The following is a 23,588-nucleotide window of genomic DNA, read 5'->3' as shown; positions in this document are numbered from 1 at the left end:
GATTGTTTCAGGAGGGTTCAAGTTCCAAACATCCAGACGCCTATGTCCAACTGGTGGTTGCTCACCTCCATCTTACGCTCAGACCTATACCCTGAGTTCAAGTCTTACATGTAACTGCTTCTGAAACATCTTGCCTGAGATATTCCACTGGCACCTAGGTTCAACGTAATATTAAAAAGGAGTCTATTTTCTCCCCCTAAACTTATTCCTCTCTCTCTTTCTCCCTCTCTCTTCAGTGAAGAGCACCCAAGTCACAGACTGAGGAGCAACCTATCCGGCTATTCGCTGCCTCTAGGGCCTGAGCGTGACCTAACTGCTTCTCTCTGCAGGGAAGTGTGAAGGGCATGCCAACTGTGCTGGCCAGGGAAGTCTGAAGTCCTTGAACCCATGTGGCTGGATTTCATCACACTTCTCTTCACTGTCCCAGGGTGGGCAATACATTAATGCAGACTGCTCTTGGAATTTCCCATGCTGGTCCTTCTTGGCCCTAGCTGGGGGCTCTAGCCCTATGGGGAATACTCTCCCTACCTTCTTTAGTCCAGGGGCTCCAGCATTATTCTTGACTTTGGAGACCTTGGGTGAGGCTTCAGGGGCAGAATTCTCTCTCCCCAGACACCAGATCAATTGCCAAATGGAATGGGTCATGCTAGTGATAGATGGGAACCCCTGTCACAGTTGTATTATCAGGATGCAAAGGGAGATTGTACTACAGTAAGAATTCCAGGCCCTGTACAAACACAGATGCTGCTACTCTCACTACTGCCGTTTCTCACCTCTACACAGATGTCCTGACCCCTGCAAACCCAAACGTTCCTATATCTGAATTCATGACAAGCTAAGAGGCACTCTGAGAGAGACTGCCTTATCACTGTGTATTATCTTTACCACACATGCCTAATACTTAGAATAGCACATAGCATGTTGAAGGTAATCAATGAACAAATGAATAAACAGCCACAACAATGGGCCCTGCACATGGAGCAGGGATTTGTCACAGTCAAAAATCATTGTGCTGCAGCCTTCAATTTCCTCTTTCACCCGCATCCATCCTGAGCTCCCCTACTCTCTGCTGCACTCAGCACCCAATGGCCAACCAGCCAACCATCAGGAAGAGAACCAGAGACTTTCTGTAGGTCATTCTAGGGACCTTTCCAAGACATGGCACTGCTAATGCCTGGTACAGTAAAGGGTCCTGGAGACAAGCAAGCCCCAGCCCATCTTGTCCACTCCTTGGAAGACCTTTAGATGCTCCATATTATTGATAGTATTGACTTAGGCTCAAATCCCTAGCCTTTCCTGCCCTCAGTACCTTATGAGGGCCTCTGTGACTTAATCTCTTACATGTGACAGCCAAGAGCCTTAATTCTGATGCTTGTCTGGCTCTCTTCCCCCACGCTCTCTATGACCTTAGCTACCTTTCTGATCTCTGGCAGCCCTGATGGTTGACTATCTATGGCCATAGACCGTTAATGATCCTTGTGTTTGGTCTAGCACCACCTTCCTTAGCAGTTCCCTCCCCCCTCAACTGCAGGCTCAGTCAAATATAAAGTGAAGAAGAGAAACTCTGAAGCAATTATCATCAGTCTCAATACCTATAGTGTATTCCTTCTTCAAAAAGCAGGAAACAGGAGTGATGAGCTTCCTTCTAAATCTAAACTGGTAAACTCAAAGGCAGACCTGCCTTGACTTCTTCTCCTCCAGTGATCTTACTCTCTACCTTACCTCAGCTATTTACTCCTAAATTATATCCTAGACCAGGCCATTACTAACTAAAGCTCTCTCTAATCTCAAACTCAAACTCCCAGTCTCTGACTGTCTCCACCTATCTATATGTCTATAGCTCACCTGCTCTTGTAGCAAAACTCCAACAATTCTTCAACATACCGGGATCTTCAAGCCATTGGTTCTACCATCTTTTCACTGTCCTTTACCTCCTTATGTTCTTACTGCTATTCTCACCTAGCTTAAATTCCAAGTCAAACAGTACAGTCACCTCCTTGCATTCATCCTCAACTTCTTTGCTCCTCCCTCACTCAGCTGAAACACAGCTCTGGTTAAATTCCACTTGCTTCCTACTCTGGGCGTGGACCTGCACAGATGAATGCAGCTGGCGAGAGAAAAACGCATGCTGGCTCGTCTCACCTTAAATTCAAGTGAGTGAAAGATACGGAAACAAACTAAGTGTCCATCGATGGATGAATGGATAAAGAAAATGTGATACACACACACACACACACACACACACACGAATATTATTCAGCCATAAAAAGGAACTAAATCTTGCCATTTGTGACAACATGGGTAGACCTTGAGGGTGTTATGCTAAGTGAAATAAGTCAGACAGAGAAAGACAAATACCATATGATCTCACTTATATGTGGAATCTAAAATAAACAAGCAAACAAACCCAAGCTCATAGAAACAGAGAACAGACGGGTGGTTGCCAGAGATGGGGGGGCTGGGGTGCAGGCGAAATGGGTGAAGGGGGTCAAAAGGTACAAAATTCCAGTTATGAAATGTATGTCACAGCATGGTGACTACAGTTAATAAAACTGTATTGAGTATTTGAAAGTTGCTAGAGAGTAAATCTTAAAAGTTCTCACTACAAGGAAAAAAATTCTGTAATTGTATGGTGATGAATGTTAACTAGACTTACTGTAGGGATCATTTTGCAATATATACAAATATGGAATCATTATGCTGTAACCTGGAACTAATATAATGTTGTATATCAATTACACCTCAATTAAAAAATCTCAATAGAGCTGGAAAAAAATTCTTAAAAAAAAATTCAAGGGATTGAGGCCCTTAAACTGCCGAGCAATTGTCCTGTTGTTACTAGCCCCGTTATTCTCCCATTCCCCTAGATAACTATTCATACTTTCTTCTTTGCCTTCACATTTCCAACACCTCCTCCCTTATTCTTATTCTCAACAGATGATCTTGCTCATCATTGCACTGAAATATCTGAATCAGAACAGAACTTCTGCAGGCTCCGTACCACCACTTGTCTGCATTTGTGCCTACGATCTCTACTTTCTTTTCTCTTGGAAGTGTCCATACTCATAACTAAGGCCAACTTTTGTTCCCTAGACCTTGTCCCTTCCCAATAGCAAACAAATGTTATTTTTTTCCCATATTAAAAAAAATATTTTCAAAAGCTTTAACACTTTCATTTTTCCAACTCTATGTTACAAAAAAAATTCAAACATACAGAAAAGTTGAAAGAACAGTACAGTGACAACCTAGATTCAGTTATCACGCATTTCTTTCTCTTTACTGAAACACACCTTGAGAAGGAGCTATCTACACTCGCCATTTCTTTCTTTCTTTTTTTAATTTTATTTTATTTTTACTGAAGTATAGCTGATCTACAGTGTCGTGCCAATCTCTGCTGTACAGCAAAGTGACTCAGTTATACACATAGAGACATGCTTTTTTCATATTCTTTTCCATTATGGTTTATCCCAGGAGATTGGATATAGTTCCCTGTGCTATACAGTAGGACCCTGTTGTTTGTCCATCCTGTATATAATAGTTTACATCTGCTAATCCCAAACTCCCAGTCCTTCCCTCCCCTACCCCCGCCCCCTTGGCAACCACAAGTCTGTTCTCTACGTCTGTGAGTCTGTTTCTGTTTTGTAGATAGGCTCATCTGTGCCATATTTTAGATTCTACATAAAAGTGATATCATATGGTATTTGTCCTTCTCTTTCTGACTTACTTCACTTTACACTCGCCATTTCTGATCATTCAAGGTCACTAATTACTTTCACGCTGCTAAATCTAATGGTCAATTCTTATTGACCTATCAGCAGAGTGACCATACAACATTCTGATTTGCCTGGGACCACCTTGGTTATATGTCTTATCCTGGAGTAACTATGAATAATATCCACTTTCGCTCTCAAAAGTGTCCTAGTTTGGACAATAATTTATACAATCACCCTACCGCCCAGCAACATATTATACAGTTAATTACTCCTCTTGAAATACTTGCTTAATTTGGCTTCCAGAATACCACATTTTCCAGACTTTGCTACTATCACACTGGGCTTTCCTCCTTTGCAGTTTCTTCCTCATCTCTGGCACCACTACGTGTTGCTGTGCCCGAGGGCTCAGTCCTTGCTTCTCCCTCTTCATTCACTTATGTGACAGTCTCTTCCATTTTCACAGGCTACACCTTTCCCCTGCATGCCAGACTTGTATATCCCCTGCCTTCTCGATATCTCCATCTGGATGTCTAAGAGGCATCTCATGCTTTGCATGTTTAAACTTGAGTTCCTGATACTCCCCCTAAAACCTGCTCTTCTTGTAATCATTTCTCCATCTTGGTAAATGGCACCTTCATTCTTCCAGTTGCTCAGGCGAAACGCCCGAAGTCAGCCTAGATTCTTCTCTTTCTCTCATACCCACGTCTGAGCTGTCAGCAAACCTGTCAGCTCTCCCTTCAGAACACATCCTGAATGCGACAATTTCTTACTACCTCCACTGCTTCCACCGCATCTGAGTCACCAGCATCTCTCTCGTAGATGATTACAGTAGCCTCGTAATTGGACTCCCTGCCTCACAAGAGTCTCTCCTCATCAAGGCAGCCAGGATGATCCTCTGAAACCTAAGTTACTCCCTGCACAGGATCCTCCACCCTCATAATGATCTCCAGTGTCCGCATGCTGCAGACTTCTCTTAATGCTCTGACTTCATCTCCTATTACTGCCCGCTCCAGCAACATAGGCCTCTTTCCTGTTTTTGGATCCCACCTCAGTGCTTTTGCACTGGCTGTTTCCTCTGCCTGGAAGGCTCTTCCCCCAGATAATCAGCACGGCCCCTCCCTAACTTCTTTCAGGTTTTCACTTAAATGTCAACTTTCCCAGTCACCCTGTCTAAAATGACAACCCCTCCCTAACTTTTCACTCCCTATTCCTACTCTTTTTTTCTCTAGCATCTCCGTTACCTAATACACTATACATTTTATTTACACATCTGGGGTTTCTGGCTTGCTTCCCCATTAGAACATGAGCAGGAATGTTTGCCTGTTTTGCTCACTGCTATACCTCCAGCACCTAGAGCAGCACCTGACACTTGGCAGGCACTCAATAAATTATTTGTTGAATGAATGAATGTAAAACGGGGCTGATTATACTCAACGTCACAGATTACTGTGAGGATGAAGTGACACAAGGCACACAAAGTTCCCGGCACACCAGTTGCTCAATAACTGTCAGTTTCCTTTGCCCCCTCCCTCCCTGCCAGTTTTGGTGTCAGCCATGCCCCCCTCCTCCCCAGGGAGTGCCAGGTCAGAGGCAGGGTTGATGGTGGCCGCTGCCCTACCAGTAGCCACCAACCGCCCCCCAGGACTCCCACAGCCCTGGGCCAGCCTCAGCCCTGATCCCAGGTGCTGGTTTCTCTCGTTAGATGTGAGCTGCCCTGCTTTAACTCAGGAAGCTGAAGCCTGCAGAACGACTGAGGGAGGCGTTCAGAAGTCCTGTCCTCCGACCACATTTCTGTATCAAGGGCCCAGGGGGCTGTTGTGCCTCGTACCCCAGCCTCTCACACGTACCCCAAACAGAGCCCGACAGCCCTCGCTCGTGGGCTAACGGCTCAGTCTCACAGGTTTATGCGGCAGCACTGCCAGGCTGTCTCACCAGCCCCCTTCTCTGGACTTCCTACCCGGCTCTCCCGGGCCCCTCCACGCTCAGTGTACAACCTGCAAGGACTCTGGCCACTGCATCTCAGGAAGGCCGGAGTGCTTGGTCCACCAGAGACTACTGCCGTCTCCACATGTAGGGAGGGTCCCACGAACTAACCATCCTTGGTCAGATGCTCGCCTGGCACAGTCCATTCTGGCCATGGCTGCTCCCTTCAGGTGCCCAACTCCCAGCACCTTTCTCCTCACTTTAGGAACAGAGGCTGTTTCCTACAGACGAGTCCCCTAGGAAGCACAGTCAACCTGGGCCAAGATTTCTGGGCTGGGGTTACTTCTTTTAGAATCCTTGCCTTTACACTTGGACGACTAAGCCTGCTGGTGCCACTGCAGAGTCATGGCCGCCCACCTGGCCTGCTCTGTTGCTGCTGGACAGTTTCTGGGTTGCCCTAGTAAGCAATCTCTTCCATTCTCCACAGGGGCCTTACAAACGTTCTCCACTCTTCTCAACCTTCTCTCCTAGCACCGCGCCCTTCATGTTCAGCACATGGTCCCATTTCCTGCTTCCTAGAGAAAATAAAAGCCACCAGAAGGGGATTCCTTCACCTTTACACTGCACTTACAAGCCCATCTGTGTTTCTACCACTCTGCTCTGCTGTAGAACAGAAGAAGCCTCCCTCTTAAAGCAAAGGCCAATCCCTCCCCTCATTGTCCTTAGGGACCTTGTTGTATCATTTATCCCATCATTCTCCCCGGTATTTCCACTTTCCTCTCAATGTACAGAATCCTTCCCATTGGTGGTCCACACACCCACTTCACCCTCACGGCCGCACCTGCCGCAGCTTCAAGCCCATCTTCCTTCTCCCGTCACAGGCATGCTCTCCCGGGAGCAGTCCCCGCACAGTGACCACGGATCCTCGCCTCATGATTCAGCTTGATGTCAGCTGGCTGCCACCCCAACTACTCCAGAGACACGGCTACCACCGGGGACGTCTCTGGCTCCAGTTCCAACCTCTGAGTTCCCATTCCTGACTTGCCTCCGCAGGTTTTAAGCCTCTTCTTCTCAACATGTGTCCTGACACTGGACCCGACTAGCAAAGGCTGACTGTGCTCAGCCTGACTTCAGACCCTCCTGGGAAGCCTTTATTCTGCCTTGTCCTGAGTCCCTGAGCCCTGACATCCCCTCTCCCCAGGTTCTAGCTCCCTTGCTCCCGGCATGGCCTGGGATTGCTATGGACTGTGGCATATCCAAACCTCCTGCTGGATCAAAATCAGCAGGACTTGTGCGATTCCTATTTGTGTCACTCATGGTGCTTACGTGTTGGTAGGTTTTCAATAAATGTTTATGAAATAATTATCATCACCTTACTCTTACCTACTGTTTTTCATTATGCTATAATCCTTTTATCCTGACAAAAGCCATTTGAAATAAGCAAGGACTACGTTTCCCCTAATTTACAGGTGAAGAAACTGAGGTTCAAGAGTTTAAGTACTTTGTCCAAGGGAAGAAGGTACGGAGCCAGGTCTGAAACCTGAAATTTCTGATTTCAAAGTCGGTGCTCCTCCTAGGATTCTGCATGAGTCCTGTGCATAGAGCTGTCAGGCACCACAAGTGGACAGGGACAAGGTCCCAGAAGAGCATGTGGCAAGTGCCCTCTCATGTGGTTCCAGCAAAGTATGAGAGATGGATGGCAACGTGCGCTAGGTGGCAGGAAAATTCGAGAGTTTGGTAACTGGCGAATAGTTGTGCTCATACCTACCAGGTCAGTGGAAGACGCTGTTCTAGGATAGAAGGGCTTAGTCATCAAGTCTATGGAAGACAAAGGGAAAGGAAAGAAACAGCTTATGTTGGAGGTCCAAGAAGGATCCCAAAAGCTCCAGATCGGCAGCTACATGGCCAGGCCTGGTTTGGGTCCATAAAGTCCATCAGACATGCTGAGTAGGAAGGGGATGGGGACTTAGCAGCAGCATGTCAGATGACATGACCACTAAAGTAGTGTCTCTGCGGTGTCAGTCACTATGAGGAGCATCAGAAGTGGGGAGATGACAGATGAATGGATAAAGAAGATGTGGCACATATATACAATGGAATATTACTCAGTCATAAAAAGAAACGAAATTGAGTTATTTGTAGTGAGGTGGATGGACCTAGAGTCTGTCATACAGAGTGAAATAAGTCAGAAAGAGAAAAACAAATACCATATGCTAACACATATATACGGAATCTTAAAAAAAAAAAAAAGGTTATGAAGAACCTAGGGGCAGGATAGGAATAAAGATGCAGACATAGAGAATGGACTTGAGGACATAGGGAGGGGGAAGGGTAAGCTGGGACGAAGTGAGAGAGTGGCATGGACTTATATATACTACCAAATGTAAAATAGATAGCTAGTGGGAAGCAGCTGCATAGCACAGGGAGATCAGCTCGGTGCTTTGTGACCACCTAGAGGGGTGGGATAGGGAGCGTGGGAGGGAGACGCAAGAGGGAGGAGATATGAGGATATATGTAAATGTATAGCTGATTCACTATGTTATAAAGCAGAAACTAACACACCATTGTAAAGCAATTATACTCCAATAAAGATGTTAAAAAAAAAAAAGAAGTGGGGAGATGCTTATCCTGCATCCTCTCCACCTGGCAGGTTACCTCTGAGCAAGCATGAGCTCCATTCTGGGTGGTTCCTAAAGGGAACAGTAATAAAGTGGAACCGACCCAGAGAAGAGAACCACTGTGGTAGGGAGGGGCCTTATCATACCTCATGAAAGCAGACATGTCTGGCTAGAGAGGACTTGAGGGCACGTGAGCACCAGCTTCAAATCCCTGACCATCTGATAGGGAAGAGGGATTAGACTTGTTCTGTGTGGCTCTGGCGGGTAGAATCAGGACCACAGGTAGAAGTTACAGAAAGGTAGATTTGGGCTTTTCTTAGTTAAAATTCTCCAGTCACTGAGTATCTTGAAGTAGATGGGCTGCTTCTGGAAGTTAAGAGCCGCTGGCTATTGGGAATGGGGGGTAGACCAGCTAATCTCCATGATTCTGAGACAGGGGTTCTAGACCCACCAAGCCTGGAAAAGTGGAAGGAACCATCTCCCCCTGCGCTCCCCTGGCCCCCACTGGTCTCCCCTGGGCTGAAGTTGGGCCCAAAGTGGCAGCAGGTCCAGCCTCCAGTGTAACCTCGGGGCCGAGGCTGCGAGTTCAGTCACTCCGTGCTAGAGTCCAGGGACTATCTTGGTAGGGCTGTCTGTAATTTAGATTTATATAACTAATTTTCTCTCTTTAAAAGGGAACACTTTAGAAAGGGGGAAGGTTGTGGGAGACTATTTCCATCTCGGTGTCTATTCCAAAGTTCTGGTGTTTTGCCAGGATTTATGCATGGTATACACAACACTGTTAAAAATAACCCCTTGATTGAACAGAAGGCGTGGGAGAGAGGAGATAGCCAGGCAATTTTGCTAGGGGGCGGGAGAGGTGGGTAAGGAGAAGAAACTTAAACCCAGAGACCCTGGGAAGGGTTGTATTCCAGAAGAGTTATATAGATTCAAAGGGACTAAGGACCAGGGAAATACTGTCCCTAACTGCTCCTTTCCAGAGAATTGCCCAGTAAGTGCCCTGCTTTGGGTGTGTCTAGTATATAAACAAGCTGCCAGTTTTGAAGGGTTCTCCCAGGATTGAGTCTGCCATTTTTCAATCCTGATTGCCAGCCTATGAGACAAAGGTCGGGGAATGACGACAAGGAGCAGAAGCCAAGAAAGGTTAACAGTGTCAAAAACCACAGAAAGGTCGAAGACACAGAGGCCAGAGAAAGGTCTACTAGATTTAGCTATTGGGAGGTTCTTGTGATTTGCGTGTGAAGGCTTCCAGACATTTCTTTTTACAACTATAACTAGATATTTAACATAAATGGAATGATCTAATATGGACAGTTCCATAACTTGCTTTTGAAAAATTCAACAATAAGTTGTGGGGTCATGTCAGGAAATAAAGTCTGACATCATTTTTTTGACTACATATTATTTCATCACATGGACATACTATATTTACTTAATCATTCTCAGCCAAGAGACATTTATGTTGTTTCCAATTTTCTGCTATTTTAAACATGCTGCAACAAGTATCACGTTACAAAAACTTGAGTGTACAGATATGATTATTTCCTTATGTTAAATATTGAGAAGCAAAATTGCTGGATCAAAGGAAATCCACATTTTACACTCTATTACACTTTGTTTCCCATAATTTTCGAGAGAACAAAATATTGTTCTCATGATTTCCTCCAATCTCTCTGGCCATTCTTTCCCATCCGCCTTCATTACTTCTCCCTCCTGTTCATCCCTTGATATTCCCTACAGTTGTTTCCTTCTGTTTTTTTCTTCTTCCTCCAAAAATTATAAGCTCAAATGCCTACCAGAGTCAAGAAGATACTATAAATATGTTAATTGGGCCCGATGTAAGACAAGAAGTGGTAGGGTCATGGCAAGTTAGAGTGGACACACTGCCTAAAAGTATTCACAGTATTTGAAAACACTGTGCCAGCCATACAAAGCATGTCTACTTTATCTTGTAAGCTGCCAGTCTGGGACCCAGTCTACAGACTTGCCCTGCACTACCTCATCCACTGCCCAAACTCCATCGACGTGCTGAGATTCCCATTGCATCGTCTCTGGCTCTGACCTCTCCTCCTGGACTCCAGACTCAGACATGTGAATGATTGCTCTACATCTCTCCTTAAGTGTCCTGGAGGGATCTCAGACTCCTTTTGTCCATAACCAGACTTGTGATCTCTGCCCTTTCCTCTTCTCTTAACAAAAGCCAGAATTCTAAAATCAGATACAACCACCTTTCTTCTTGGGTTCCCTATCTCAGTGAAATGGCAGCCCCTTTTTTCCTATTTTGGAAGCCAGAAACTTGGGAGTCATTCCAGATTCTTCCCTCTCCCCAGCCTCCCATACTCAGTTAATCATCAAATCAATTCAGCAGGCATAATAAGCACTTACTGAGCACCTAATCAGGGCCAGGTGCTGTTAGGTGCTGGGGTTGGCTGGCCACAGAGAGGAATGCTGTGCCTGTCCTGGAGGGGAGACAGACAACAGCGTCATGACCGGAAGTGGCAGTGGTGGGAGAAAGGCCACACAAGACGTTTTGGGAGGAGGGGAGGTATGCTTTGATTCCATTTCCTAAGTGTTCCTCAAATAGCCTCTACTCCATCCCTGTGGAATTGCCTTCAGCGTGTCTCCTCCTCCAACTCATCTCCCATAATGGGTTAGCGCAACCCTTCCAAGGAGCAAATCTGACCATGGCATTCTTTTACCTCTTGTCTAAAACATGTCAATAATTCCCCCCGTGTCTTCTAGCAGGATAGAATCAAAATCCTTTTAGAATGAATTATAAGGCCTCCCTGGATCCGGCCCTGGATGACATCTTGTCTTCCAGTATTCTAGGATGTAACACTATGCCCCAAACATGCCAAATCACTTGCAGCTCTCTGAATATCCTTGGGTATCTCATGCTCTGAGTTTATGAATTCCCTCTGTCTAGAACATCTGCCCTATCGTTTGATTTCAATTGCCTAATTCCTATGTTATCTTTAAGACTTGGATAAAATATCACTTCCTTCAAAAATCCTTCTCAGACCACTTCGCCCAAAAAAGATGGCTTCTCCAAGTGTTCTGTTACACGCCCTCCCAGTGGTGCAAGGCTTACAGCAGGGGAGGGAAAGGAACTTCCAAGGCATTTTGCCCAGGCTGCTGAGGGGGACGATGACATGTCCTTACCTGGATGTCTTTGAGAACAGGCAGTGCTGAGAAAATATGGGGGTGTGGAGCAAACAGTGAATGATTCCAGAAAAGGTCAGGAGACCAGGGAAAAGGCACAGCTCTTGGGTTCTGGTTGGGCATCGCCTTGAGGGGCCCATGAACCTTTCAGGTCCACAAGCCACATATTTTGAAGAGCTACTGACATGATCTATTCCAGCCACTGACACTTGTAGTACCTACCCCTGCCAAACACAAAAAAAAACAAAAAAGGAAAGAAAAATTTTCAACTGAATGATGGTGAGTCACCACTCACCAATAAACCAATGAGAGGATCTTCTATGGCTTTTAAATGCTAGAAGCAAATTATAAGAATGAAGGTCAAGAGGTACTGTAAATAATAATGGTGCAGAGACGTGAACCCAGAGATCTGCCTTAGGAAAAAAAAGGCCTTCTCTGACCTCTCCAATTTAATTTGGTGTCTCCCTTCTGTATATTCATGGCATCCTACACTTTCATCTACCATAGCATCAACGCTATATTACATTTTGGGCAAACTCCTCGGCATGGCATTCAAGCCTTCTTCCCCCCAGGGCCCGTACCCCAGACAGCCCAGATTACTTGCCAGTGCGTCTCTTTCCTCAGTGTGAGCACCTCTCCCAGATCCTTTGCCTGGTCAGTTTTTAACTGTCCTCCAACAGTCAGCACGCGTGGCACCTCCTCTAGGAAGACTTTCTTGCTTGCTCAGTTGGCTTAGGTGACCCTCATCTGGGCATGCACAGATCCCTGATTTGCTCTGACCCTGCGGTCACCACATTGTTCTGTCTCTCTCATGCACTATCTCTTACTTATCACTGTCCCCCAAAGCTCCACACAAGGCTTGGCAGAGAGAGGGTGCTTAGGGGTTGAGGAAGGGGCAGAATCTGCCTTGGGCCCCTGGGGGTCAGGCATGGGGCAAGCAGTCACCAGGGGGAAGGGTCCAGATGGGGATCTGTGAGGTCTGGTCCCGGCACCCCCAGAGGTGGAGGATGTGGGAGGCTTGCTCCCATGCCCGGAGGGCACTCTCTGCTGCACTGGAGCCTCTGCTGGGTGGGGTGGGGTGGGGCGGTGCTGGGGGAATAAGACCACATGTTGCGCAGACAAGGTCAATTCTAGGGGGCAGACTCTGGCTTAATGACAGAGCGACAACTTCTCCCAGCCAGTCTTCATTTTTTATGGTCTCTGAATTGCAGAAGCAGAAACTGCTCACCCTCGGTCTGAAGCTTTTCGTGACTTGTGCAAAAGACACAGTATCAACAGCCTTTTGTTTGGGCTCGACTTGGGTGAACATGCCAAGAAGACTGGCTCAGAAGTCTTTTCAGATGTCATTTCTGTCTCTTTACAACTCTGCTCCATGAAAGCTATTCACAAGCCAGTTTTTCTGCGGCTACAAAGCTGCCACCCTCTCAGTCCCGCCACAGCCCGCAGAGCTACCGTGTGACACTCACCCGGGACGGCATGTGTTGTAGCCAGACCAAGGCCAGTGCAGGACTCAGCGGTGAGGGCTCTCAGCCGTCACTCGCCTTTCAACCTGGCCTGAATGTCACCAGAGCCCCAAGGTACGGCTCCAATGTATGTCCCCCAGATGGTGATCTGGCACCACGCCTGTATTTTTCAAACTCAGTTCCCCAGTGTCCAACACAGGCACTCAACAAGAATGCATTAAATGAGTGAACAAACAGATATGCAATTCCCAGTTATCTGAGCTTATTTAGGGAGCCCATCAAATTCAATGTTTTGAGGGAAGAATTATCTAGAATTTAATATCTCCTTGAATAAATTTATTAGACTTTTCCCACTGCTGACGCTGGTGGTGTGGCTGCTGGAAGGAAGTGCCGAGTGCTGGGTCTGGGGTCACAGTGCGTGTGCATGTGGCACAGGAAGGTCAGCAGGACCCCCACTTCCATTTCCCGCTCCAAGCCAAAGCCGGCTGTGACAACTGTGCTGACAGGGCTGCAGACAAAGGCGAGGGAATGGGAGCTGTCCCCAGGTCGTTCTCAGGAAGTGGCGACACAGGGTAAATTAAAGGTGAAAATTAGACAAGGATTAGTGGAGGGCCTAGGAGGGAACTACATGCAACGTGTGAAGGGTTACAGAGCGAGATGCACAGGAGCTGTGGGAGCCCCGAGTCAACCTCTGCGCATGGACCCAGGGGAAAGCTCACAGAGGAGGCGCCATCTGAGCTGGAGTTTGAAAGGTGGAGAGTGTGTGGAGGTACCCCCCAGAGAGCACACAAGAGATTGCCGTGCTCTGTGGCAGGTGATGTTCAGGCTGCCTGTTGTCGTCAAAGCAGTGGTTCTCGAGGCAGAGTACTGGGGGAAGAGCATGCCAGGCTGGGGGAACAGCATATGCATGGCACAAAGGTGAAGAAGACTACGGTTTGTAGGGCAGGGCCCCCCAGAGATTAGGGCACCAGCAGGCATCAGTTCCCTGGTGCTCTGGTGGCTCTGTCAGTGGGTCAGAAGACTTTTTTTACTAAATTACAAGTTATCAGTTGCATCCTGTGTGGCTGGCGTTGCCAAAATCCACACTTCCTGATATGTGGAGGCATTCCTGCATCAACAAATGCCAATCACCTGCGTTTGTACGCACAGTCTATACAAGTCCTGATGGCTCCCAGCCGAGACACAGCGGAAGGTCCCAGTGGGAGCTGTGGCAGTCAAGGTGTGAGGACAGAACAGCAACAATAACCAGTACTGTTGCGCACTCACTCATGCCAGCACCAGGCCACACACCTTGTGAACGTCAGCTTGTGGAATCCTCGTAACTGCCCACGAGGTAGGGACTGTTATTCCCACTTTGCAGGTGAGGAAGCGGAAGCTGGGCATGGCTAGGGGACTTGTCCAAGGTCACACAGTTAGCTAAGTGGCGAAGCTGGGATTCAAACCCAAGTTCGCTTGACTCCAAAACCCAAGCTCTTTTCATTTGCCCAGACTGAGGAAGAGGAGCCCCGGCCCCATTCAGTCTTTGTTAAGATAGCAGAAATGAGATGCTGGGGACCTGGCATGGGTACTGGCAAGGCCCTGACCTCAAGGGGTCACTGACCTAGGGTGAAGTCAGGTGGCAAAGATGCCCCTCCCCACTTCCACTGACCAAGTTCACGCCAGCACCAAGCGATCAGAGTCTAAGTGTGGATCACTTCTGCCTCAGCTACAAAGCTCTCTACTTCCTGAAATTCAGGAAAACACTCAGAAAAGGGCTGAAAGGTAGCCAGTAATTGGGCCCAATCATGGTCTGGGAAGAAAGTGAGCAAGCTCCAGCCAGAGGGACCACAGTGGCTGTAGCCCTGTAGCCCATGTCCCTGCCCCACCCTCTCTGCATCCAGCTCCCAAGCTCTGCCTGAAAGGGGCTCATAAGCGACAAGGACAAGGCTTGCTGCTCACAGAGGTCGGCCCTGGGGATCCAGATGCAGGGCAGAAAATGGCTGGTCCTTCCTTTCTCCCTTCAGCAAATGCTCCTCCAGGTCACTCCTGGGCTTGCACCCTATCTGCAGCTGTGCCTGTACTGATAGTTCGCCTTGGCCAGCCTGCAGCCCCCAAACCCTTTGTTTCCTCCCTGTAATTTGCGTGGCAGCAGAGGAATTTATCTCCATGAGGGTCAGTGACTTTGTTGGAGCCTGCTGGAGACGAGTCTGGGTCAAGGGCCCAAGTCTCCCAGATGAGCCGTCTTTCCCCCCCGCCCCCCGGCCTCAAGCGCTGGGGCGTGGTTTGCTGTGCTCTGCCCTGCTGCCTCTGGCACTGCTCTTCACTCTACCACAGGAAGACTAGGTTACCAGCAGCACTGGCTACACCAGACGCAGCTGCTGACCATAGGAAAAAAAAAGGTCATTGCCTCTGAGGTCTTCTTTCCATCGGGGGAACCACACGGGCTCACAGAACCTAATCAAACCAGTGATGACGCTCACTGCATGCTCCCTCAGGGGTGGGGGAGGAGTGGAGACAGGCGCACTGTGGGGGAAGGGCCCTGGATATCAGGGGCACCGGTGCGTGCCACGGCCTCTGAGCAAGAGGAGAAAGGCATGGGTGTACAGGCAGCCGCTTGGAGAGGGTTAAAAAGGTCCTAAGGGCTAGCACACAGCTGAGCCACGTCCCGCCTTAATCACTGTTGCTGGTCCTGGGGGTGTGCGGGAGGGGGGTGGGGGAGATGGGCAATGAGGCGGAGACAGCTAAGGGGCTGGCCAGAGCCCCGCTGAAGTCAGCCGCCCCTGGACGCATGGGAACAAGACTAGTGGGGACGGCAGGCCCAGAACCATCCCTAATCAGGCCCCACAGAGCTGGTGTCCGAGCCCAGGCCTCCTGTACTTGCCTTGCCCATTTGGGGGTCTTGTTCCATTTGGGGGTGTGCTTCTCGGGGCGAGCTCTGTAGCTGGCCCCTGGCCCGGCCACTCTTGAGGAGCTGAGCAACAGAGTGCAAGGTATTCTCTTGTGTTTTGCAACCATCAGTTCTCAAGTTGTCCTGCTGCAGGAAACTTCCCTGTACTAAGGCCTGGGAACACAGGGAGGGAGCGCGGGTCTATCCCAACATGAGAGGCACAGAGGTGTCACGAGGCCAGCTGCCAGGAGGCCTGCCGCTGTGCTGCTGTCAGCAGTCAGGCTTGTGTTCCCCCATGAGGGTCTCCCAAGAGCAGACACCATGTTACCCCGTCCTCTCCACATCGCCCTGGACAATCTCGTCCACCTTCCCTCTGAGATGGGTACATGGATTATCTCCATTTTTCTTCCTCCAGCCCAGACCTCTCTCCTAAGTGATTCACTGAAGCCAGGCTCCTGGGTGGGGCCATGGCCTCCCTTGGCTACTTCACTTGCCTCGGCCTGGGCTCCATGCACGGCCGGGGGCAGAGAGTAGAAAGCTCGCATGACAGGAGGCAGGTATGAACTGGCGTCCTGCCTCCACCTGGGAGAACTGAGGCGTCAGCCCTGCTTCCCCCCTCCAGCTCTAGCTATTTATCTGGGGAGGCCAGTCACCCAGTGGTGCCCCTCACCCCCACCCTGGGGGTGCAAATAGAGTAGGGGGGGCGCGATGAGGTCCTAAAACTGCCAGCATCCTCCCCTGTGCAGCGCGGCTGCCTCCGCCCCGGACTTGTGTGGGTGGAGCTCAGACTCAGGCCCTCCCTCCCGCTGAGTAGCCTGTGGCTGGGCTGTTCCTGGCCCGGAGCCTGACACAGCGCACAGCTCGGGAGAAGGGCCAGGATCACGTTCCGTGCTTTCACCAGCTCTTGCTGCTCACAGGCAGCAGAGCTCCCCATGTGGAGATCTTGTACCTGAACCAAGAAAAGCAAAGCTGCTAAGCTGACGAGATCAATCTCCAAATACCACAGGAATGCAGCCCGCCGCCTGCTCTCACCAGGGGCCGGGCGTCTAAGCACATCTAGGGTTCCTGCTCTGCGGCAGAGCCTGGAGCTGGGTCTGCAAGGGGGGAAGCTGCTCCCATCAGTGTGTCTGACTTTACTCCTGAAACCCCATCCTCCCAGGGGTAGCCCAGGCATCCCCTGCACCAGGAATTCCCCCAGTCAACCTCCCACTGCCCCTCCCTGCTTAAGGGTCTCCTCTGTGCCTCTGCGACCCTCTGTCCTCGCCTCCTCCAGAGCACACGCACCTTGGTGTGCACGTCCAGGTGCTGCTTCCCTTAACCCCGGGGTCAGGAGGCACAGAGGAAGAAAGGGGGGCTTGGAGAAGTCACGCCAAGCCAGCCCTCTTCACTTCCACAGCCTGTGCTCGTATCACTACAGTCCATGCTTCTCAAACCACCTGTCAAGAAGGACCAGTTTGTATTGCTTTTTAAATTTCAATTCTGTCACAGAGAGTGATCCTTTTATAAAGGGTAATAAAAATGAATCACTAGGGCTTCCCTGGTGGCGCAGTGGTTGAGAATCCGCCTGCCAATGCAGGGGACACGGGTTCGAGCCCTGGTCTGGGAAGATCCCACATGCCGCGGAGCAACTAGGCCCGTGAGCCACAATTACTGAGCCTGCGCATCTGGAGCCCGTGCTCCGCAACAAGAGAGGCCGCGATAGTAAGAGGCCCGCGCACCGCGATGAAGAGTGGCCCCCGCTTGCCACAACTAGAGAAAGCCCTCGCACAGAAACGAAGACCCAACACAGCCATAAATAAACAAATAAATAAATAAATAATTTAAAAAAAAATGAATCACTAGAAAAATTATAACACACACATAAAATATAAGCTCCACTTTTAAATTATTAGATTCAACTGACAAAAGCTTACTCTAATTGCTATAGACATTTCTAAAACTTCATTTTCAATTTCTCAAAAATCTTGTTGCAAATCAGTTCACACACTTTTGATTCCACAGCACCTAACAGGCTCCCAACTGCCGGGTGCCTGCTGGGCCATTCTGCCAAGGGCTCTTGGTAGAGAAGTTAGAGAGAGGGTGAGACCCAGCTCCTCAGGTCCTGAACTGGGGCAGGAGAAGACACGCTCTGATAACATCAGGAGCAGTGAGCAGACTGAGGCCTGGCACTTCGTCTATAGCAGATGAATTCACAACCAGGAAGAACCCCACCAGGTGGGCTGGCAGCATTCACCTGTGCAAAGAAGTGTGGGTCCTTAGTCATCTAGGCAAGGAGATTTTTCCAAAGAAAACACAGCTTGGGCCATGTACTATGGACCCACCTATAAAGGTTGGAAGACAGAGCAAAGAGGAAGGAAATCGGGAGTATAGCTACAGGGTCCTGGGGGGCTGAGTTCCTGGAAAGGTCAGGGAAACAGGAGGGGTAGACTGAGACCACAAGTGGAGTCACTTTATTTATTTATTTAATTTTTTTTCTTTTTGGCCACGCGGCTTGTGGGATCTTAGTTCCCTGCCCAGGGATTGAACCCGCACCCTCAGGAGTGAAAGCACGGAGTCCTAACCACTGGACCACGAGGGAATTCCCAGAAGTGGAGTTACTTTAAAAGCAGATCATGGATTGGTTCCCAAGGAGGCCAGAACACTGTCACTTAGGAACACATGAAAAAAACCTCATGGCAGAGGAACCAACAGGACACAGATGGCAATTCCTCCAGCTACAAGCTGCAGTCCAGGTCAAGGACAGGCATGTAAGCTGTCCAGCCCAGGCAGGACCGTCAGCCCTTGGACACTCCGCAGAGAAGCTTTAGTTATTCAGCACTCCGCTTTTTCCAGAAAGGCCCAGCACCCAAGTATTTCATTGCAGGGGTACCTACTGAAAATACTTAAAACATTCTCCAATTAAAAGGCATCTGTAATCCACTATAGGTTCATGGTTCAGAGCCATGACTCAGGACATAAGGTGGGGTTGGTGGGTTTGATTCCTGGATCTGTGCTGCTGTGACCTTGGGTAAGTTACAGCTTTTTCATCTGTAAAGTGGGCATAACAACACTTACTCCACAGGGCTACTGAAAAGACTAAATAGGTAATGAATATACAGTGTCCAGCACAGTGGCTGGCACATAGCAAGGGTGCTATAAAACTGTGACATTTTATACACACAGGCTGTCTGCATCTGCCAATGGAGTGTAAGCTATTGAGGGGAGAGATTTTATGTACCTTATACAATGCTGAAGCTTCTAGCACCTAGAAGAGTGTCTGGTGCATAGGAGCTGCTCAATAAAGATTTGTTGAATGAATGATGTGGTAGCTATTATCATTAGGTCTACTATATGATAGTGGAGTCAATGTGGCAACTTCTTGAGGGATGAGAGAAACCTGAGTAAGGTTAAATAGTGATTCGAAGGAGTCAGTAAAGAGAATGAAGATCCAGGTTCCTGATTTCGGGTCAAAGATACAGGAGAGGCTGGGGAATCAGAGCTCAGGGGAAGGGACTGACTTCTCTATAGAGGGGAGACGTGCCAGAACTCAATGACTAACTGATATCTCGTTGAGAAAGGAAGGAGAAAGAAAAATGCCCAGATTTCTGGCTCAGGTGACAGAGTGAATAGTGGTAACACTCAGTGAAATAGGCAACATGGACTGATTAGAATTACTGGAATTTTGGTGAGTTGGATACACTGAGTTTGAGATGCTCAAGAGTCATCCAAGTGGAGCTGTCCAGCAGGAAGTTGGCTATTTGGGTCTAGAGATCAGAAGAGATTTGGGCTCCAAACAGATTTGAGACTCATCAGCATGTATGTGTTAGCTGAAGCTAACACATAGTGAGAAGAGAAGAAAAAGGGCCATAGTTGAACCCTGGCAGACATCAACTTTTTTTTTTTACATCAACATTTAAGGGTGGGCACAGCAGAAAGAGATTGCTTGTAAAAGAGACTGAGAAGGAATAATAGAGAAACAGGAGGAGAACAGGAAGGGAGTTTAGATGAAGCGTTAATAAGAGAGAGTTGCAAAATGTTCAAAATGGAGGAAGAGATCAATACTGCCAAACACTTCAGAGAGATCAAAAAAAGAGGTTCACCCATTGGATGTGTCAGTTAGTCCTTTTGGGTGATCTGGACAAGAGCATTTCAGGGAGGGGAGGGGTGGGAGTGGAAGTGAGAGTACAGAGATTAAGAGTTAGGGGACATGAGGAAGCGGGGAGAACAATGGTAACAAGTCTTCTGCACGCTCCTGGGTCGGGGGACACTCAGCTTGCTCCCAGGCTAGAAGGACAGTGATTCTGTGGAAGTGGCTAGTGCTCTATTCTCCTCTGTAATTTATGGTTTGGGACAAAGCTTTACAAGGATGTCTCTCAATCTTACCACTCTTCCCTGGTATTGTAGTGATAAAAGTCCCAGAATCCATGAAGGGCAGAGAAGGAGGGTCTTTGGAATGTGGGGCTACCAGATACCCAGCTACCTTGGCCAGGAGCCCATAAACTTTCAAATCCCCCAGGGCAGTGCAGTAGGCCTCCTGCACCTTCTCACGCGAGAGTCCCAAGACAGGCAGTTGGGACTCTGTCAATACTCCAGACTTCCTGCCTCAGAGAGCTCAGCAAGGTTTCAAAAGCCATCCTTTGCACTCGGGGGAATTTGGGCAGCTTGGACCACGGCAACGATTCCTTAGTAGCATGAGAATCACAGACACACACAGTCTCAGACACACGCCATGCACCCTGGCCTTCCCAAAGCAAAGAGTGTCCCAAGAGAAGGGAGGTTTTCCTCTGTAGAGCCAGGCAAGAAGGCAATTTCTACACCAGTGCCTCCTGAGCCCCCATCGGGCAACTGGTAGACTTCTGCACTCTGGCCCCTAGCCACCCTGCCCATGGGACAGCAGCTGTGACAGGCAATAGAATGTGGCAGTTAAGCATATGGGCTAGGCGGTCAGAGTAGGGTTCAAACTGGGCTTCATCACTTCCTATCCGTGTGACCTCAGGCAAACTGCTCGACTTCTTTACGCCTCCATTTCCTCAGAGTTAAAACTGTATTAATAACAATCCTATTTCATATGATTGTTGGGAGGATTAAAACAGAAAAAATAGGAAAAGGTCTTAGCAGAGGATCTGAGAAGTCAATATTGATACATCAGTAGGTGTTGGCTGTCAGTGTTGCTGCTGTACTTGGGCACAGCCTGGATTTGGGTTCTGCTTTTGGCTGAAACTGTTCGCCGCAGGCCTCACCTATGGATGCATGCTTGTGCCTGATGCTAAGTGGCTTCACTGGTTACCATCAAAAAGACATGATACTCAATCTTTCATCAAAGCACCTTTAAAAAGCCACTCAAATGTTTATAGCAAAGCATTGCTAGGAAAATGTGGAGTGTCAATTAAGATTTTGTGAGTTGTATTTTTTCTTTAAACCTACATTTTAAATGTTTACCATGACCTATTCTGGGATCTTTATTTCTCCCTGAAAAAACTTACCTGATTTAATGAAAGTCATTGGGAAAACAGAGTTCACTAGTGTCTAACATTAAGTTTTGCTGGAATGATCTAACTTTATAGCCCCAAGATACATCCTCTCATTTCATTCTCTTGACTAATGAGTTATGCTGTGACTTTTCCAAGATCACACATAGGAAACAGGAAAAAACACATAGGAAACACATAGGAAGCAGGAAAAGAAAGGGAAAAAAGAAACTAGCAGAAAACTCATAGCAAGATGGTAGATTTAAGCCGAACCACACTGATGATTACATTAAATATAAACAGTATAAACATTCCAGTAAAAGGCAGGCATTATCAGATTGGATAAAAAAGCAAGACTCCATTGTGTGTTGTCTGCAAGAAACGCTCTCTAACTATAAAGAAACAGATAGGTTAAATGTAAAAGGAGGGACTGCTGCCAACCACACCCCTAAGATCCAACTTCTCTGATGCTCAAGGGTATAAACATACAAACTCCTTCTCCACCAGAAAATGTAAAAGAATAGAAAAACATATACCATGATGAAACTAACTTTTAAAAGGCTGGAGTGGTTATATTAATATCAAACAAGGAAGATTTCAGAACAAGGATTATTACCAGTGAAAAAGGGACATTTCAGAAAAATGAAGGATTCTATTCAGCAAGGGGCTACAATCCTAAATGTGTATGCACTAAATGGCAGAGCTTCAAAATACACTGAAGCAAAAACTGATAAATGGAGACTTCAACATCCCTCTGTTAGAAACTGACCATATGTGGAATCTAAAAATAAAATGATACACTTAACCACTGTGCCACCAGAGAAGTCCTGGGAAAGACTTCTTAGATAAAACATCAAAAGCAGGGCTTCCTTGGTAAGCCCTCTAAGCCTTCCCTTCCCTCTAAACCTACTAGAACAGCTAAAATTAAAAAGATGTCAGGGATATAAAACAACTAAAACTCTTATACTTTGCTGGCAGGAAAGCAAAACAGTATAGTCACTTTGGAAAACAGTTTGGCAAATTCTTATGAAGTGAAGCATACATCCTCTACACAAATGTTTATACTGGCTTTATTTATAATAGCTAAAAACTGGAATTAACCCAAATGTCTTTTGACTGTTGAATAAACAACATACAATGTTATGGCCATATAATGGAATACTATTCAGTAATAAAAAGGAACAAGCAACTGCTACACACATGTGTGAATCCCAAATGCATTATACTAAACAAAAGAGGCAGACCCAAAAGGCTACTATATGATCCATTTATATGACATTCTGGAAATACTACAGGGACAGTAGTTGTCAGGGCCTGGGGGTCAAGGGAGGGGTTAACTGCAAAGAAGTATGAAGGAACTTTTGGGGGTGATGTTGGACATGTTCTATTAACTGTTATGGTGGTTGCACAAAGGTATTATCAAAACTCATACAACTATACTAATATGTAGAGTTTACTGTATGTAAATTAAACCTCAACAAATCTTTAATAAAATTATGACACCTCCAAACAATTATATATTATGCAATCATTTAAAATATGAGATGAATCCATATATGCTGGTAATAGGATAAACTCTAAGACATATTGTTAGGAGTAAAAAGCAAGATACAGTATAATAAATACAGTATATTCCTGTTTATAGTAATATTGGCTGTCTCTGGGATCTGGAGTGGGAATATATACCCTTTTGTACTGTTTGAGTTTTTTTTCCCCACATGCTTGTATTACTTTCAATTAGAAAACCCATACACAGGTCAAGGAAAACTCACAGGTGTCTGGCCCAGGGGCCTGAGCAATGTAGGTCTGAGAAAACCCATGCAAGAATATGGAACATGGTGCCAGACACTTAAGAAGTGCTCAGTAAATAGCTGGGGGAAACAAAACATTGGAATCAAGTCAGAAGGCAGACCCCGGACAAAGAGATCTCTAACTGAACACCAGATATTCAGCCAGCAGAGCCTTCTGTTTTATACAAGGAGCTAAGCTTGGATTGCTGACATTAGGAAAGAAAAGGAGCATAAAATCCAAATATCCTGGATTTGCTTTTGGGCAAGCTGTCAGCATTCCTTTGCAAGCACACTGTGTGCCCTAACCTCAGCCTTCTAAGGGACGGGGTGCATACCCTTCCCCCGTGAACACAGCCCACCCCAAGAGGCCACCCCTAGGGCTCCTCTGGTGGTCTGAGTGCTACATCCTGACTCCCAGAGGTCCCGAGCAGCCCCTCCTACATCCCCTCCAAGTCAGATAGTCCTATAACTCTCTGAAGGAACAAAACGACCCCAAGGGTCTCACTGCACTCGGACCGCAGACAAGACGATCGCAGCATGTCAGGCTCTTTTCCACACCACGGTTTCAGGAAAGAAAACCCAAAAGGAAAAGGCGGATAAGCAAGC

The 23,588-nt window shown here is 47.5% G+C and overlaps 1 protein-coding gene across 1 annotated transcript in view; it reads right to left on the bottom strand.

Annotated features, from left to right (window-relative positions):
* Positions 1-23,588, bottom strand: part of ST3GAL3 (ST3 beta-galactoside alpha-2,3-sialyltransferase 3) — a 205,220-nt gene that overhangs the window by 41,134 nt on the left and 140,498 nt on the right.

Source organism: Balaenoptera musculus, chromosome 1 (assembly GCF_009873245.2).
Source record: "Balaenoptera musculus isolate JJ_BM4_2016_0621 chromosome 1, mBalMus1.pri.v3, whole genome shotgun sequence".
Taxonomy (NCBI): Eukaryota; Metazoa; Chordata; class Mammalia; order Artiodactyla; family Balaenopteridae; genus Balaenoptera; species Balaenoptera musculus.
Note: the sequence above shows the minus strand (reverse complement) of the source record. Positions and strands in the feature narration are given on the sequence as shown.